This window comes from Haliotis asinina, chromosome 8 (genome assembly GCF_037392515.1).
Source record: "Haliotis asinina isolate JCU_RB_2024 chromosome 8, JCU_Hal_asi_v2, whole genome shotgun sequence".
NCBI lineage: Eukaryota > Metazoa > Mollusca > Gastropoda > Lepetellida > Haliotidae > Haliotis > Haliotis asinina.
In genome coordinates this window covers 28,095,331-28,114,670 of record NC_090287.1, presented here as the reverse complement: position 1 = coordinate 28,114,670, position 19,340 = coordinate 28,095,331, and the positions used below count along the sequence as shown (strand labels likewise).

The 19,340-nt window shown below is 37.8% G+C and overlaps 1 long non-coding RNA gene across 1 annotated transcript in view; it reads right to left on the bottom strand.

Annotated features, from left to right (window-relative positions):
• Positions 1-2,471: 2,471 nt before the first annotated feature.
• Positions 2,472-19,340, bottom strand: part of LOC137294569 (uncharacterized) — a 44,277-nt gene continuing 27,408 nt past the window's right edge. The window contains exon 2 of the long non-coding RNA XR_010957525.1: positions 2,472-3,571. This is a non-coding gene — a long non-coding RNA (uncharacterized lncRNA). The remainder of the gene's footprint in view (positions 3,572-19,340) is intronic.

Genomic DNA, 19,340 nt, shown 5'->3' with positions numbered 1-19,340 from the left:
ATAATTATTAAACCTCTTTACCGATGTGGTTAATTGTATTAGGTCATGGCAGTTTTATTGTGCATATGTTTGCAACCAGTTTTCATTTTATTCATGTAATTATTGCGTACGGTATATTTTACGATTTGCGCCTATAATTATTTCGATGCAAAAAGAATTTTCTCCTTGATAATGCAGTTGCATCTTAAAGTATGTTAAGTTTTGATAAATAGTGTTTCCGTGTTTGTTCATTTGAAGACAGGACATGGTTTTGCGTGTGTTTCTGATGGGTGCAACCTTTAGGGCTTGATACTCTCACGTTTTCACAAAAACTCGAAACTCGCAAAATGGCCTTTTGGCAGAGATTACTGATGAAAATAGCAAGGGTTTTGTTGTCTTTTTTCATATGACAGTATGTCACAAAGTGTTTAGTGTCAGTGATATTATAAAGTCTGACTGAGTAAGTAAGTAAGTGAGTAAGGTTTAGCGCCGCTTTGAACTATGTTCCAGACATATCAGGACGAGTCGACTTAATGTAGGAGAAGAGTTTAAAGTAATGGAGGTCTCAGACATTTAACACTTTGGTGAAACCCGGGATGCTGCCTCTAATCGCCGGCCTGGCTTGCCAAATGGACAAATGTCATCAAGATATGAATCAAGTCAATCAATATTTAAGAATGTTAATACTCTGTTGTATTGTATGTTTTATGTGCAGATCTTGGTGTTAGTAGCAAATATTTGGGTTTGCAAGTTATATACACTACCCATCAAAAGTCTAGATTCACTTAAAACACTCACTACATGTTATGCTCACGCACGCACGCGCTCGCGCACACACACACACACACACACACCAACTGATACCTTATGAAGATTAATTACTCGTTGATCATGCATCAGATTGCTGAAAAGCATGTGAAAATATCGTGCATATGAACAGCTGCGTTCTGGTGTAAAGTTTTCTTAATAATCCGTCTATTTTAATTCAGTTTCATCATTTTTTGACGTGACAAACATTTTGTGAACATTACGATCCATACAAACAGATATGTCATCTTTATTCGCCACATGGCTTATTGCGTTGACTTTCAAGAACAAGCTTGGTTCAAACAGAGTAAATATCCAACAGGCTGAGAATGAGATGAGAACATATATCTTGGGACAGTTGTTTGACAACTTTGGTTTGATTCCCTGTGTGTTGTGAACCGTATCTGTAACCACTCAAGCCTGTGACTACTCTAATCTTGAGATTAAGTGATATATTTTACATGTGACTTATCTGTGACCCATTTTGTAATGTTCTGAGTCAGCCGACCTTGGTACCAGCTTGTCACTGTGCGAACAGCAACTTTTCGAAGAAGTTTCTTGCCACCATTGTGGAATGGAAATAAACTACTGTGTTCAGAAATTTGATGAAGTCTCACTTTCAGCTATCTTACATTTTCAACCGAGAGCTTTAGCATGAGGTGTCAGATGTATAGATGTAGGTATCTAACGACAGCAACTAGATGTATCGTATGCTGTCTTTTAGAGGCATTTAGAAGTTGGTCAGGTGAAATGAGTCCGAAATCTTGTGTACCAAATATTAAAAGAAGATACAGCCATAAACGACCTTGCTCATAGATATATGGCATTCTTAAGTGACATATTATGTCTTAGGTTAGAAATGTCACACTGTTAAACCATTATTTTATGGGTTGCTGATGTTGACATCCCGGGGGCATATTGATAACCACTAGAGCTGTTACAGAGAATCGGCATTTTTTGTAGTATTTTACGTGTTGAAAAAAAGATCATTGACTTTAGATGTAACCGTATTATCTAAAAGAAAGCACGACTTTGTGATATCCCACTCATCCGACCAACGTGACTCCGTCATACCCTCCAGCAGGATCCTGAGATATTTGCCAGGATCAGGAGATATACCCAACACACGGGGTGATTAGATATCTGACTCACATGAACACGTGAAATCCGCCCAAAAGTGTCCCGAGATAACTGTCCCACAGGACTACAACCCGGCAGGGCCATAGGACCACATCCTACCGAAAATGTTCATGAGTTAGTACCGAACACAGTATAACGTGGCCCGACCATCTTGATTTCCAGCCTTCGTGACTATGTGATGGCCGACCCCCAGAGACATCGAAACCCAAGGAATCCGGTTCAGTATGACCCTGATGAGGTATCTGACAGACATCGTATCGTCACATCCGGCTAACAGAATCACATGGTATCCTGATGTCCCGTCACTAGGACCATGTGATATCTGTTCAATGGGCAATCAACAATGCCTGGCCGTGAACTACTAGGCCTCGGGTGACCATGGCCTGTTTTTAGAGACCCCTAATAGACAAAAACGGAAAAGTGAAATGTGAAATGTTTGTTTATGTATTCCCCATTCATCTACTTGTTCAGTGTCCATACAGCAAACACGTGTTCCTGCAGACAATCAGTGACATGAAACGAGGCAATAAATCACCGATATGATATTCCAAAGCACGAACTCTTTATTCCAACTGTTGGAAACATTTTTTGTTTGAAATAATTTAAATAAATAAATAAATAAATAAATAATTTATGGAATGTACTAACATAACATGTGAAATATAAAGAAACGTGTCTTTGCAGATGATATGAAAATAATCGCCATAAGTACACAGTTAACCTGATAGCGCCTCGTTATGTATATACGCATGCCGTGAATGACCCGATTCTTGACATAAGCTTGTGCCGATACTAGAAGGTGCTATCTTCTAACCAATAAACATGCCAGTTTACAAGGGTTATCCAAGTTAATCAAAGTTTCTTTTCATGCGTGTAACATACACCTTCATCGCCATCCCTCGAAGTGATGAACATCCAAACGTGTTCTTTCCATATATAGAGGTATTCAGTCATTCCCGATGGTAAATAAGATTTCTCAACCTCACATTACTGGTTTCAATATTCCGACATTCTGATCGGGTAATGGGAAACTGTTCTGGTTTTTTTCTCGTCCACGGATAGGCGTGCCATGTGAAAGAACAAGTGGAGAATGAATATTTTCGAGGCCATCTTAGACGAGCAATTAAGAAAAATGACACCCCTTATTTCAAACACCCCCGATATAGCATAGTGTCAAAACTGAATGTGAAATAAACACGCCAGGTAAAGGGGATGAATGATTACAAAATAAATACGTTTGAAGGTAAAAATAACATTCACATACTACAGTCTCAAATAGTCCTTGTTCAACAATTCTTGGGCAGCTGCTTCTTCACAAGGCACGTGAATATGCAAGAAAGACGATTCAATTGTAGCCCACTTTCGTCATGTACACACTTTTCGCAACGTTCTTCACAATCTTCTGACGTTATACGCAATTCCGTACGTTTCCTTGACGGCGCGCTTCCCCTTGTACACTCAGGGTCGATGGTCCTCCCTTTTGAATCCATGCATGCTTGAGCACAGGCCTTGCCGTCATACATATTCTTGCCCCATGATTCCACGCAGTTGACACACTCAAACAAACAGCCGTCGTACAATGTGAATCCTTTCACCAGCAAGGGGATGAGGAAAAGTAGTCCGAAGGAAAGCGTCGGTTTCATATCTGAAACATCAAACATCAAAGTATGTATAAACTATATCTTACTGATCGGAAAGACGATTCCGTAGACGTCTAGAGATGTACTAACCTATAAAGTTGTTGACGTGAACTTTGTAAGGTCAGTGTAATGTTAAGTCCATGTTTCTAGGTTAATATTGTTTTGAAAACACCAACGAATGACTGTTATTTTCTTAATGTTTTATACATCAGGCACTTCGGGTACTTTACAGAAGAATCCGGGGACTGAAAGTGGTGGCATCGATGACATGAAAACACATTTCTATCAGAATACTGGCTTTTACGTCCATTTACGTCCACTAATTTGCAACTGTAGAGTACCCAACAACGAACCATCACGGAATCTGCCCCGTGATTATCTTCTATAAACATCAGAGTAAATGTATCCTGATCAAACAACCCATTTGTAGCACTAGTTGGCAGAATTACGATCAACGGAACTACTTGTTATAAATCTTCTTTAATCAAACGTGTTATACATATAGAGTATGAAAGAACGTACGACTGCATAGCTACACATGGACCGTCAGGAAAACCTTTGTATCATGAAACATTTCAGCGATACAGTTCATACGTTTTAGCTCATATGACCGATGCTTCTTGTTCAGAAATTAACATCTTTAGGGCGGTCATAGCGATCAGACGGATAGCCATGAACAAAGATGTATTTTACCCGCTATATTTGTAGGGTTGGGAGAGACAAAAGTCCTATTAATCAACTTTATCCTTGCATTCCAAGAAGTTGTGTTACCTATCATGACCCGTATCATTGTAATGTAATTATTATCCCAAGTATTCTGTGATTTATTCTGAGGCCCACATAAAAGAAAATTGATTTCACTTTTTGATCTTGTTTAGTTATTAGGTGGGGCAACTTTGTGGTTAAAGTGTAAAACGCCAAAGAACAGGGTTCGATTCCCCAGATGGTTCAAGTGTATCAAGCCCATTTCTGGTGACCCCCGCCCTAATATCGCTGGAATATTGGTAAAACCACTTACTGACTCATGTTTTGTCACGAATTCGAAAGTGTTAAACAGACTTTAATACTAAAGGCATGTCCATGACTTCCAAAGGTTCTGACTGTATGAATAGGGATAGCTACTGACTTACGTTTATGAAATTAAGTGTTCATTCTTCACTACAAAAGACGTTAAAGATTATCCCATATTTTGTTCAGAGTAGTTGAACTTACTAGAGAAGGTTTGATAATTCCCTCGTCCAGACATATATAGGGTATTGCCAAAGGGTGTCCAGAGTCACATTACTAGGTTAATTCAATACACGCTGACGGCTGTCTCATCATTATAACACTCTCTCACTGTCAACATCGTCAACATCGTTTCCTCGTTCCGCTTTGAATCACGATCCCTTCTTAAGAAAACGGATTATCGATTTTCCTACGTTTTATGCAATTGTTGACTGCAATCTGAGACGTTCAAAGCTTCTGTTATCTGAATCTTCATGTGTTCCACATGCTCGTCTGACACAGAATATCGCCATTCCATGGGCGTCACATCGAGAACTTGATTACGGATATTGTGTTGGCATTCACTTGCTACCTAATAATAGTAATTGGAATTACATGTACCTATTTTCAGTATGCATCTGGAATGTATGTAATCTGGTACAGAGCTGAGGCAATGCCTCCTCATGTCCATCTAGGGGATCAGGGCATTTTATGGTAGTCATCAGCTGGATAGCCATCAGCAAAGATGTACTTTTCCTGCTTTAATGGTGGAGTTAGGAGCGGTTAAAACCTTATTAATTATCTTAAGTCATGTTTTCCAAGATGTAGTGTTGCTTATCGTGGTTCTTATTCTATTATAATCTGTTTTCCCTCGTATTTGATGAATTTATCTGTGGTCCATATAACAGAAGAACTAGCTGATTTCACTTTTCCTTTGAGACAGACATATGCTCCTAACTGTTCCTTTTGGGGATGCTTTTCCATACCAACACACACACAACTGTGCGTGGGTGAGTGCTTGCGTGCATGAGTTAGTGAGTGAGTGAGTGAGTGAGTGAGTTTTGATGCCGTGTCTAACCGGTTCTTCACTTTAAAACTTAATAATAATAATGTGTCCATATATAAATAACGCCAAAATCTACACTAAGTATGCTCATGGCGCTAGCAATCAATAGCACAGCACATTACCGGATAACCCAAGCTATCTGTTAAGGGCTAGAAGATTACAGCCACATGTTTATGCTGGGTTAATAGATACAATGTTGAATAAATTTCCCAAAGGTGAGAATATTTGTGTGACATGTGCTTCGTTGTGGGTGAGAAATGAAGTCTTAGAATCTCTCAGAAGTCAAGCTGCCAAGCACAGTCACCCATTTAAGGACTCTCTGAGCTCGAAATGCTTAACTTCAACTGATTTATGACCCGAACTTTGTGTACTCGACCAAACACGACTTGGTACTAAAAGACTAATAAGGAACAGAGAGTATCTTATATTCAGACTGACGACTCATACACTCCACAACGAACAGCTTTAAACAGGACAGGCAGATCTTCCCCAGTATTTGTGAGTGTCACCCGCTAACATACTATAGTCATTGATATAATGATATTTTGGGTCACGGCTAATCGAGCGCTTATAGTAAGTTAAATGCCAACCACTATGATTACTCTGTTTATCAATGAAATACATGTGCCACTACGGTACAAACGGCAGTAATAATTAAACCAACAATCAGTAGACACACCAACCGATACACAATTGATGCATAACATTAATCTATATAGAAAAGGGCACTCCGAACAGTGCACAATCATAACATAACATAAATTAATATAGAAAAGGACACTCTAAACAGTACACAGTCATAACATTAATCTATATAGAAAAGGACACTCCAAACAGTACACAATCATAACATAACATACATTAATATAGAAAAAGACACTCTAAACAGTACACAGTCATAACATTAATCTACATATGTATATAGAAAAGGGCACTCCAAACAGTGCACAATCATAACATAACATAAATTAATATAGAAAAAGACACTCTAAACAGTACACAGTCATAACATTAATCTATATAGAAAAGGGCACTCCAAACAGTGCACAATCATAACATAACATTAATTCATATAGAAAAATAAAGAAACGTAGAATATGTTGTAGGCTAATTGTTTGGTGTAGGGGCATAACAGGCAACACTTTTGAAAATGGTAAGCTTCAGTGTCCTAGCTCATTTTACATATTAAGAATAACTGTCTCGCGGAAGACACGGTTTAGCAGATATGTAGACACGACACCGAGAAACGCGAGTATAGCGTTTAATGCCTTGCCAGTGTTATAAAGCTCCTTGGTCTACTATTTTTCGGCACTTGCGTGTATGTTTATATCTGAACAAATAACATATGCTCTGTTGGTTGTGCTTCCTGGCAGCATTAGTTACTGTCTATGCAGATATAGGAACAGACGTGCCACAGTCACGCTTACAACCCGTTCCGTAGTGACATCTGATTGATCGTCTGTACTCCACAAATCTATCTTGCTGCTGTTAAGACTATTTAGGACCAGTGGGGTAGCCTAGTGGCTAAAGCGTTCCCTCGTCACGCCAAAGGCCCGGATTCGGTTCCCCACATGGATACCATACGTGAAGACCATTTCAGGTGTCCTCTGCCGTGATATTTCTGGAATATTGCTAAAGTCGGTGTACAAAATAAACTCACTCACTTAGGACTATTTAAAATAACCACGGGCTCATATTGACATAATCGAATATGTTTAAGGTCACTAGAGTAAGTTCAACATTTATTGTGTTATTGTCCAAGAGGTTTTTTAACATTAAACAACAAACAAACAAAACGTTCTAAGCACAATAGCATAGTTCACCCGTGACCCCAGAAACGAATCATTTACAAATCATATGTTGTCAAAACACCATGAACTGAGTTCCGTCAGGCAGCGATGTTACAACACATCTAGTCTACATAAACACCTCTCTCATGCGGTCAGTCGAACATAACTATATATTTAATGATTCCGTGGTTAAGATATTGTCAGCTTAGAAACCTGTGTAATAATTTAATCAATGACTTTAGGCATTACTGATCAATTGTAGAATATGAAAAAATATCATTAAAAATACTGGAAACAAAGTATTAACAACAAACGTGCTTAAGACGATAATCTTTTGTATGTAAACTACACAGCAACGCGAACATTGGACTAACATCTCATGGTCATCTAAATAAATGGATAACCTTACCTCTTAGTGAACTTAAATCACAACGATCCTAACAGTGGGATATGTGAACGTGACTGAAGCCGGTCTTGTAGAAGCTCTGCCTTATGACAAACCGTCAATACGCCCTCACAGCTCTCTCTGTGGCTGAAATACGTGTCAGGCAATAACCTCCTCACGTTAGCTCTGTCCGTATAGGTTCTTATAAACATGGCCTTCCCACGATGACACTGGGATGCAGTGCTCTTACTCAGAACTTCCGTGTTGGGCAACAGGGATCGCTACATCCTAGGCCCTATTCCATTTGCTTCAGGTACAGATGCTAAAGGAATCGTTTCTGTTATCATTAAATACTTAACCAAAAACCCAATCCTTTTACTGGCGAGTTTTCTTTCGTTGGTATATTTTTATGTGTTTTTACTTTTCATCTTCTCACACAACACTGTCGCTATCCACTTTGCATCTTGCTCAAGGTAATGTGTCTTCGGAATGAACTATTTTTGAAGAGGGAACTTCGCATAAGAACACTCATTTTTCTCTTTCGTCATTCGCGTTAAAGTTTTTGATGGACCTTATTCCAACTGCATTTCGGACGTGTTATACACATCTGACATATAAGTTATATTTTAATGAGTATACTAGTAACTACTTCTTATGAACTTATGAACTTGTACGCTACTGTACGAACATGTAGCCATATACAATATTTTGTTTTATATATTATTCTACAAACATGTAACCATATACATTTTGCTTTATATATTATTGTGCGAACATGTAACCACATAAAATATTTGGCTTTGTATATTACTGTAAAACAAGTTGTATTTCAACGCATTTGCCACGACACTACAGATCTGCACCAGCAAAATTTACTGAGTGAGTGAGTTTAGTTTTTCGATGCACTTAGCAATATTGCAGCTACATGTATCATGTTAATCGAGTCTGGACCAGACAATCCAGTGATCAACACCCTGATCAATGTTCTACGCAACTGGGATACGTTCACATGTGTCAATCAAATCAGCGAGCCTGACCACCTCATCTCTGGTCTTACGACAAACATGGGTTACTGAAGACCCACTCAAAGCCGGGTCAAGCAAAATTTAGAATTAAACCTGATCGTTATGCAAATATTCTTTTAGAAAATAGGAATTTTTTCAAAAGTCGTAATGATACTAAAGATGAATGACTTGTATAGTTTTAGTACGTTTTACACGACGACCTAAGGGTGTTTCTTTATACGATTACGTAAATTTTTTACAGATGTTTTATGCAAGCCTGATATGGATAACTTGTGCATCACAATCCTAATATTTAAGAGCTAGCCAAAATCAGAAGGAAAACACTTCTTATTATACATTTGGACAATATTTTGCTTTCATCATGATTTATACCCCACTGTTCATAAGGGCGGTGGGGTAGCCTAGTGGTTAAAGCGTTCGTCACGTCGTAGATCCGGGTTCGATTCCCCACATGGGTACAATGTGTGAAGCCCATTTTCTGGTGTCCCCTGCCGTGATAATGCTGGAATACTGCTAAAAGCGGCGTAAAGCTAAACTCACTCACTCCCTCTGTTCATTGTACCCTTTTGAATGTTTGTAAACTTTTAAGATCATTTGTACGTACAGACGTGTGACGTACATAAGCTACTGTCTGTCTGACCTTTCGCTATCATGTATATGAAGTGGTAACATATTGGATTGAGGATGTTGTGACAGTTTCCTTATCCTAATCCTGTTACATGACATAGCGTGTTTGACTCATGACCGTAAGAAATGTCGAAACATGTACACAATCACCACCTTGTACAACTATTACAATTGTGAATCTGTCAAGAGGGCAATTGTATCGAGACTAGTTGAATCAAGACTAGCTAGGTTTCACTTTAGAGCCATAAAAATGTTTTATATGCTCATCATAAACTACTATCTGAACAGGAATTTACACGGCGAACTTGACTGTTTGTTGTAGGAGCACTGAAAGAATGTACGTCGTTTCCACCAATAGAGCTTAAGGTTCTAAAGCACATGAGGTTTTCGTTTAGACTGTAGATGTTTGTTACGGAAATAAAATCTATCAAAGGTATATTTCATAACGAAATATTCATTCGCTGAAACAGATGGTTTCCTTTTTGCTATGTCAGTTATCCATGCAAACGTCGTAGTAACATGAAGAACTAAAAGCCACCTCCTTGGATTTCGATAAAGCCGTGATTAACTGCATGCACATTAATAACGTCACTGTGAAATGCAAGTGGAAGAAGAGGGGCCTATGTCTCGTCACAGAGAAACAGCATTGTATATAACCTCATAATCTCTTGCGGAACAAAATATAAAATAACATGAACGCACCCTTTCTGATTGTAGTAAGCAATATCCTGTAACGACGGCGATGGCGATGAAATGTTTATATTTATCCTTACAATTACAAGTTGTCAAGTGTCTTATATCATGTGGATTAATGCATTCTGATGATTCCTCCAGTGTGAAGTGGTATTATTCACAGCTATACGTGATGAAGTACGTGTCATTCAATATCCGTCAGTGAGGACACTTAACTCCATCACCGTACGTGCTTTGTGACCTCATCTACCATGACACAGTTATCACTTGTTACTGGTCTGAAGAAATGGACACAAGAAGATCCGGGTTAGAATTGAAGAAGAAGAAGAAGAAGGGTTTATTTGTATAAAGGCCATACGACCCATAGAACAAGATGGTACAATAGTGATCTTGGTTACCAGTTTCATGAAACAACGCTAACAGGAGCAGAATAAACATGTTCTAAGTACTTGACAAAGTTATTTATGATATTAATGTCTGATGATGTACATATGCTATGGAGGGAATAATAGTATCCATGGGCCGTTTTTGGAATGTAACACCGACGCATATCCTCATAGCGTTCACAAATATAAACAATATGAATTTCATCCTCGATACTTTTACAGTGTTTACATGACACGATGTCGTCATTGCAAGAAGCAATACTTCGTCTAGTATATTTGATACTAAGTGCACTAGATCCTGATCTGAATAACCTGAAAAGACGTTTACGTTTATTACTTTTGTTCAATGATAGATATTTTTCACAGGTGAGCAGCGATTTATGTGATTTGTAAAACGACAGCGAAGGAGCATCTAGGGAAAGATGCCACTCTTGCATGGAGCAGTTGTTAATTCTTGCGGTAAACATATATAGAAACATTTTTGTATCGCCAACATCTTGGGAAATCCAAGCAGTACCAAAACCATAATGAAATAACAAATCACTGACGTGACGAGCCCATGTTGCACGTATCCTGAATTCAACAGATAATAGGAATTGATAACATTGATATGGATATCTACTTGGATGCCTTCTTAATAATCTCAGCCAGTATTTAATACATCTGACGTAATAAACATTGCTTAAGGGTGCCCTCCCACATTCCACATATGCAACAGCATTAGATGATCTGTAACTAATCTGAAGTAAGAATTTGCAAAATTTTCGATGGATAATTTCAATACTTTCTCTCTTTTTAAAACCCCATATCTCGGCACCATATGTTAGAATTGGTACAATTTTTTTTATCGAAGATGTACAATCCTTCTGCGGGTGACATGTCGTACCGTCTTATAAATGACTTGATCGGCCACAGTGCCTTATTAGCTTGATCGGATAATGTTTTACATGCCCTAGTCCAAATCAGTTTTGGAGTTATCATAAGTCCTAAATACTTATAAATATTGACAGTTTCCATCTGGGTACCATTATAAAACCATTTTTCATGTTTGGACAATGGGCCACCCATTTTAAAGACAATAAATTTACTTTTATCAGTATTAATATCCATGCCCCATTGATGTGAATATATATGTAAGGCGTCAAGGCGACTCTGTAATTAGTATCGGCAATCAAAACCAGATCATCTGCAAATAAGAGAGCAATGATATTCAACATATTTTCAGAGATAAATATACCATCATCAAACTTGGTTTCTAATATCGATACAAGTTCATTGATATATAAAGAGAATAGAACAGGACTAAGGACACAGCCTTGCCGAACCCCACAGACGCTACCAAAATATTCAGTTAATTTCTTACCGTACTCACAGATTACAGTGGCCTTGACATTAGTATACATATTTTCAATCAACTTGAAAAATTTACCGTGGATCCCATTGTGCAAAAGAACATACAATAGTTTAAACCTATTCACCATATCAAAGGCCTTACGAAAATCTATGAATGCAACGTATATCTTCCCATTTTTGCGTGTTAAATATTTCTGAATGATTGTCTGGAGAATAAAGATACTGTCCACAGTCGAATGGTCAGTCATAAATCCACCCTGATATTCTCCAATTATCTCATGAAGTTCCAAGAAGTACTCCAGCCGTTTGTTTAGAACCGAAACAAATATTTTGCATTTAGAAGAGAGATTCCCCTATAGTTATTCGGGTCAGATCTACTACCTTTCTTATATAGTAGGATGATAATACCAACTGACCAGGAATTTGGCCAAACACCGGATGAAAGAATTTTGTTGAACAGTAGTACTAAATAAGGAACAATTATATGTTCAGAATATTTGAAAAACTCTGCGGGTATACCATCATCGCCTGGGGATTTGTTATCTTTCAGATGTCTGATAGCATCTAGTACATCCTGAACTGTAAAGTCACATGATAGAATATCATCGCCATTAATACAGTCAACGCATGTATTGAAGTCATGTTTATCAAAGTATGATTTGACATCTTCTATAGCTATTACGATTATAGCTATCTTTTTTTGTTTTACAGGTCTGTTTGAACTTGGATGTAATGTCTTTGTATCTATTCAAATTGTCAAATGTTGTTGTTTTTCTAAACATACTAAGTAATTTGTACTTTTCACGTTTAAGAGTCTGACACTGTTGATCAAAGCATTCTGGCTGTTGATTAGAGTCGATAGTTTTGGCATGTCTACGTTCCATATCTCGCCCACAGCTTTGCAGAATGCGCTGCAGTATGTTTACTGCTTTATCAGTGTTGACATGTAGACTGTTCATAAAGTCCTGGAACAAATTACTTGTATCAGCATTTTGCAGGTTATCAAGATATGATTGTGAATTTTCATTATGCCATTTAAATTTACATCTGTTAATACAAAGAAAATACTTATCATCGGCTGGCCTGCCAACATCGAACAGGGATGAGATTATAGTTGTGAGTGGGAGATGATCTGACTCCGTGCGAGAGACACTCTTGAAGTCCTCCACATAATGGTACAACGATGCTGACACTGCAATGTAGTCTGGTGTGCTACAACCAGTGGGGCCAATATATGTATAGTCCCCCTCGTCTGAGAATCTGCCATTCAACAGGTACGATCCAAACGTTTTGCATAAATCTAGTAATTCTCTACCATAGTTATTTACAACCAGATCTTTGTTTTTACGATTTGGGTACACAGGTGGGGCATCAAATTCCTCGTATGCGTCTTCGTCCAAGGGTAAAAGGTCCACACTATCATCAACAATATAGTCTAGTTAGGTGCCAGTTCTGCTATTAAACAGGGATGAGGGGTTAGAATTGATCTTCAGCAACTGATGCTTGGAGGCGACTTAAACGGGATCGGGTGGTCAGGCTCGCAGACCTGGTTGACACGTTATCATATTCCAGTTGCTAAGATCGATGCTCGTGCTGTTGATCACTGTTGGTCCAGACACGATTATTTAGAGACCACCGCCATATGGCTGGAATGTTGCTGAGTGTGGCGTTAAACAACAACCATTCAATCAATAATTTTACGCCGAATGGAATCTAACGGGACGCGTTGTCGCTTCTTATTTTTTATTTGTGAAAAAAGGGTTTTACCACTGTTTATTATAATGATGTGGCTTTGGAAATATAATAAAGATTCAGAGCAAGATCGCCCGAATGTAGAATTAAGAGTATGGAAGAGTAAACTGTATGTACCTATTACAAGAAGAATACATTACTCCGAGGATACTAAACACATTTAAGGCAACTTTCAAAATCAGAATCACACACACCATTTTGGTATTTTCTTGAAATTAAGGGACTGGCAAAAACTGTTGTCATCTTTCACGATCTGGTAAATACTTTCATTAAGATTTAACACTGACTAGAATTTTCCCACTTATATTTTTCATACGGCCTTTCTTATGTTTCACGTAGACAAAGTGCGGTACTACGACTCGCATATTAGTTGATGGTCTTTGATCTCGCCTTCATTACCGATAGAATAACACACAAATTAGATGTTACGGCATGTACATACGACTATGTGATAGATGAAACAAAGGGTCGTCGCCTAAGGAATTGTTATGCTCGTACATTTCTAACAGTAAAGGACATGCGTAGGTAATTGTTGCTATGTTCTTGTGTGAATGTCAGAATTTGTCGTTTGAAGTTTCAGGTTTGGGTTCAGCGTTAGCTAATTACCTGTCGTTCCTTCATCCTGCCGAGAGGATGTACAGTAACTTCAACAATACATGTTTTCTATACAGTTACATGCTGTATGTTGGATTAGACTCTCTCAGTAAGGTACAAATTCTACTGTTTGTTTTTGGTTGGGCTGGCGAATAAAGAACCTTACTCCTGGACAGATGGTTCGATTCCCGGTTGAGCCAAACCGAATTTGCGAGTCCCTCGGAAACGTATAATTTCAAGTTGAGTTCCACCACTTTTAAAAATGCATCAGGTATTCAACACAACGCTGTATTTATTCCACGCTTGTGGCAAGTTGCTTGCTACAGTTGTGTATGTCTAAATAGAAAAAAAACCAACACAATACTGCTGACATTCAAAACAGTAGTGTTGATTATAAATCATTTTGTCCATGATAAACAACAACGCGCGCCATTGTTTACATTCCTGGCACTAGTGAATCACTTCTGACGCAGAAAGCAAATATACAAACCCATTGGATGTACATATATATGATAGAAATCCAATCAAACCGTGTACAAAACTATAGATGGTGGGAAGGGGTGGTTTTCCTACACGTAGGAGCACTTAGGTAATCGTTGATTATAACATAGCAATGCAACTTCGACAGTCGTCAAGTGCAGTTAGTACTACAGTAGTCCAATTAGTTACAATCTCCAGTGACCACTTTGTGCTCGGTCACTTAGTCCAGAGCGTGCTCCGCCATTAACTGTGCTCGCCACACTCATTTACACAACCCCCAGTCATAACTCTAATGATCGAGTTGTACAAACGTTTGTTCCTCTCGCATTGGTTACAAACTAGTTACAGATGAAAAATGGACCTCTGAGGAAGACGTTATACATTTCTTTGTTAGCTGTGTACATTTATATCAATATTCTATTTATTATTATTCTGTGCTGTTATTTTGTGTTTCTTAAACATAAAAAGTTAACGACAGAGATTGATTAATCACAGATTGATTAATCTTTTGTGTTTCCTCTCAAACCCGTTCGAGGCAGTGCGGGGGCAAAGTAAAGTAACGTTCTAAAGTGTATAAGTGGGTAGCTGAAAGTTGACACCGGGTGTTCGCAAAAGGACGAGAAAGCAGCCCGCACGATTTGCACAAAATGTGAGTGTTTGTCTGCGCCATGACAACAATACTTCGGACATACGTGTTTCCTTGCCACCAATCTGATCTTGACAATTATATGATGGACCAAACAGTCCATGGACACCATAGTGCAATCACTGACTTTGTTGAACATAGGAACCAAAGTAAACAAAATAGAAACAACACGTCAATATAAAGTATAAAATGCCATTTATTTATTGACGCCACCCGGGTTAATGTATAGTGAATACATTCAATGGCTTCCACTCTGATATAAAGCTTGTACGAACTGCATATAATTCAGTATCTGTGCGGTTGCCTTTGGCGTTTACAAAACGTTATCCTTTGGATTTATGTTTTAAACGTGCAATGTAATGATCATGTAATAATCAGTTTTGTTTACATTGAACAAACCACAAGGTGTTTCACTAACATTGCGATGTATCTTATAAATAAATTGGTATACATTTTATACCCACATCAAGGCCAAATTTACTTACGTAAAATCCGAAATTCGACAGCTGGTTAACGAGTTTGCTTATTGCCCTAATGACCTGAAACTTTATCTGTTCCTGTACATTCGTAAATTTATGTTGTTTCTGGATAGTGTTAATAGTGGTTTTGCTATTTGTAATCGTGACACTAGACTGGAAGTTCCATATCTATGTCAGTTAAAGTATGTCACAATTGCCAAATATAATACTGAATACTAAAATCTGTTCAATTTTGATTTATTCTTCTCACATCTAAATGAATGATTATTTAAAGTTTTCTGTAAAAGAGACTTTCAGTAATCCATTTAGATCATTTTCAGCATTAATTTGCTTTTTTACGTCCAAAGGAATCAGTTTCGCCCTATAACCGCGACTCATTCTTTTCTTACACTGACGTTTGACATTTCATAAATGTGTTTTAGGATGATGCTCTGAGTTGATCGTTAAAGAAAGATTGTCCCAAGTTAGGATAAATTCAATCCTAAAATCCTTAATTCCCATTATCTTTGAATATTTAGAAGACTTATTGTCGATCTGGATATGTGAGACATAAGAAAAGAAAAGATCTTGTGAAGACAATAAAAATTCCTTAGAACAGCAATAAATTTTCAGCTAAAAGCAATGAAATGTAAAGTCTCTTCAAATAGAATTTTGGTGAATGTTAAATCAGACATGAGAAACGATACTTATCCGCAATATGTCTCCCTATTTTGAAGAAGTTGCTTGATTTTATAAATCGATAGTGTTAGGAGTTTTAAACCACATTTCAATAATATTTTCAACAAGGACACAAACATAACAACCTTTGGAATGGAACTAAACCTAAACCATTTGACGATTGAACACCTTAACATTTCGGTCCTTCTAACACCATCAAGCAGACAACAAACATCTACTGGCATACACAGTCGATATCATATATACAGTTTATCTATTATATGCTATAACTAAATACATCGTCATATAGACCAGTAAATTCCGATATATATGCTATGCAAGTGTATGTTGCAAGGCATATGTGTTACAGACAGATTGTGAAATCAGTCATTTCGTCAAAAATGACTAAATATGTCATTCATTTAAGAGAGTTAACCATTTCACGTCATTTTGTGTGCCAAAAATCAATATAAATCTCACCTAATAACTTAATCTACGAAAGTGGATCACAATTTCAACATCACTTATTGTCACTAACAGATATAACTGTTGTAACAGCGACTGTTGCACTTCAGGTTGACTTTGAAGCATTTACATCTGTTTGTTTGCCACTTGGTGTACCCATAGCAGTCACACCTAACAAACCCATATCCACCACATAAAGATGAAATAACTGAAGTATATTGATTGTTGTTACACAAAATGACGCCCTATGGTTGACCCCTTAGACTGAAATCTTTAGTCATTTCACGAAATGACTTAATATTTTATTTGAGTCATTTCACGAAATGACAGATTTCACAATCTAACTATAACATATACACTACAGGTGTGAGTGTCTGTTTTATGCTGTTTTGTAACGTTATCCGAATGCAGGGGAAAGCCAAATATGATAAATAACCAAAAGTGTCGGTGTAATTGACTTGCCTGTACATGGGTTTGTGATGTTTACCACCGATAGTCAGAATGCAGCATCCTGGTACCAAACTCTTTGGTGAAATTAGTTCATAAACACATGATCGTGTAATTCGGAATCATACAATGGGCTCTAATGGATTTCTTATGAGTATGGAAAGGCCTTTGTTGCTTCTATTCACACAGGTTACACATACGGGAAAGCGAATCACTCGAAATCCTATTTCATAGTTGGTTCAGCATTACCTTATTGTATATATTAGGACAACGCCAATGAATAGCCAGAGAGAATCATGGTTTGTGACATTGCCGCAATAAATATGTGCTGCCGTAATGTCATAGATGCCTGTGATCAAAGTCGACCCTAAGTGATAACGTATTAAATGCTCATCGAACAATGAATATCCGTCAATAGATCCATCAGCAGCCATCAGTCAGTCATTGCAAGCACCAGTTACATTAAGTTCGAGACAGACCTTTGATGATGCTGGAGAGGATGGTCGTATGAAGGTCATTATATCTAAATTTGTGAATAGAGTGTTACCTATTGCTTCAAATATATCTATTTGTTTTACACGGACGTCGGAACTGCTTGAATGTAGAGATAGATTTACCATGGAGAAATGGTCTGTAAATGTATTGGAAATGCTTTTTAAGGGACTGTTGAACATAAAGCTGTCATAAATGATTGTATATTGACCTCTGTTAACCTCAACGTGTTATATTATGTAATCATGAGTGAACTAAAGGTCACTTCAAATGCTTTCGGTTATCATCACATCTCCGCAGATGTACACGAAGCATTGATTGTGAGTGATGCACCACAGCAGATCTACATGGGTCATCGGTAAGGTTCCGCTGCAGATCAACATGGGTTGTGGGTAATGTACCAGTGCAGGTCTATACTGATTGTAGGTGATGTACTGCTGCAGATCCATACTGACTGTAGGTGATGTACCAGCGCAAATTTTCATCACTTGTCTATGGTGTACCGGGAAAGACTACGAGGTTTTGATAAAATGTACAGGTAAAGATCTAAGTGGGATGTAGGGAATCATCCAATAACAAGAAGCACATGTGCCATATTTCTTTCTTTCCCTTGTAGATTTAAAGGTAACTGAAGCTGGATGAGTTATGGTGGACACTGAGTCTCAAAAGATGGACTTGTTTAAGAATCGATAATGAAGGATTTTTTTTAGGGCTGTGCAATATAATCGGTTTACCGGTATTTACCGGTTTAGACATGCAAACGATACGTATTGCGATAAACTGATCGGAAACCGGTATTTTGACATGCATTCGGAAAACTTCGTAAAATTCGGAAATATTACGATATTTCCGTTTTTCACATGTTTTTTCACAAGCTATGCATTTCTCGTAAAGTGGCAACCCCGAAAAAGTAACAATTTAATGTTGTGCACGTGAGTACTATAGCAAAGACTTTAGTGTGGCAGCATTTTGAGTTGGAAAAGGTCTGGTTTTTATTTTGTTGTCGAAATATAAAATATTTACGAGAGCTTAATCAAGCGTTGTGATTTTGCTGTAATTTTTGCTTTAGAAATAAAGCATTAATTCAGTTACGAGTAGTTGTTTGTTAAAAAAACGTCTTGCAATACCTATCGCAATAATTACTAATTAAGTTCACGCATCGCAATGTATCGCAATATGAAAATTCTCAACAATACCCACCCCTAAATAACATTTAAGTCCCTACTGTTTTGTCTTGCCACCACTTATGATACCACGCCAACATATTTTATCCCCCACATCACATTTCGCTTGTCCAGTTTATTTTTTTAACGATGCATAGGCGCAGGACGTCACGATCTCAATTTCTGTGTTCAAGTTGATTTGTTATACACGGCGCAATGTCCATATACCATGACCTTCCAGCCATGGGCACCGATACTTTGAGTATATTCGTGACTACCGATGCATG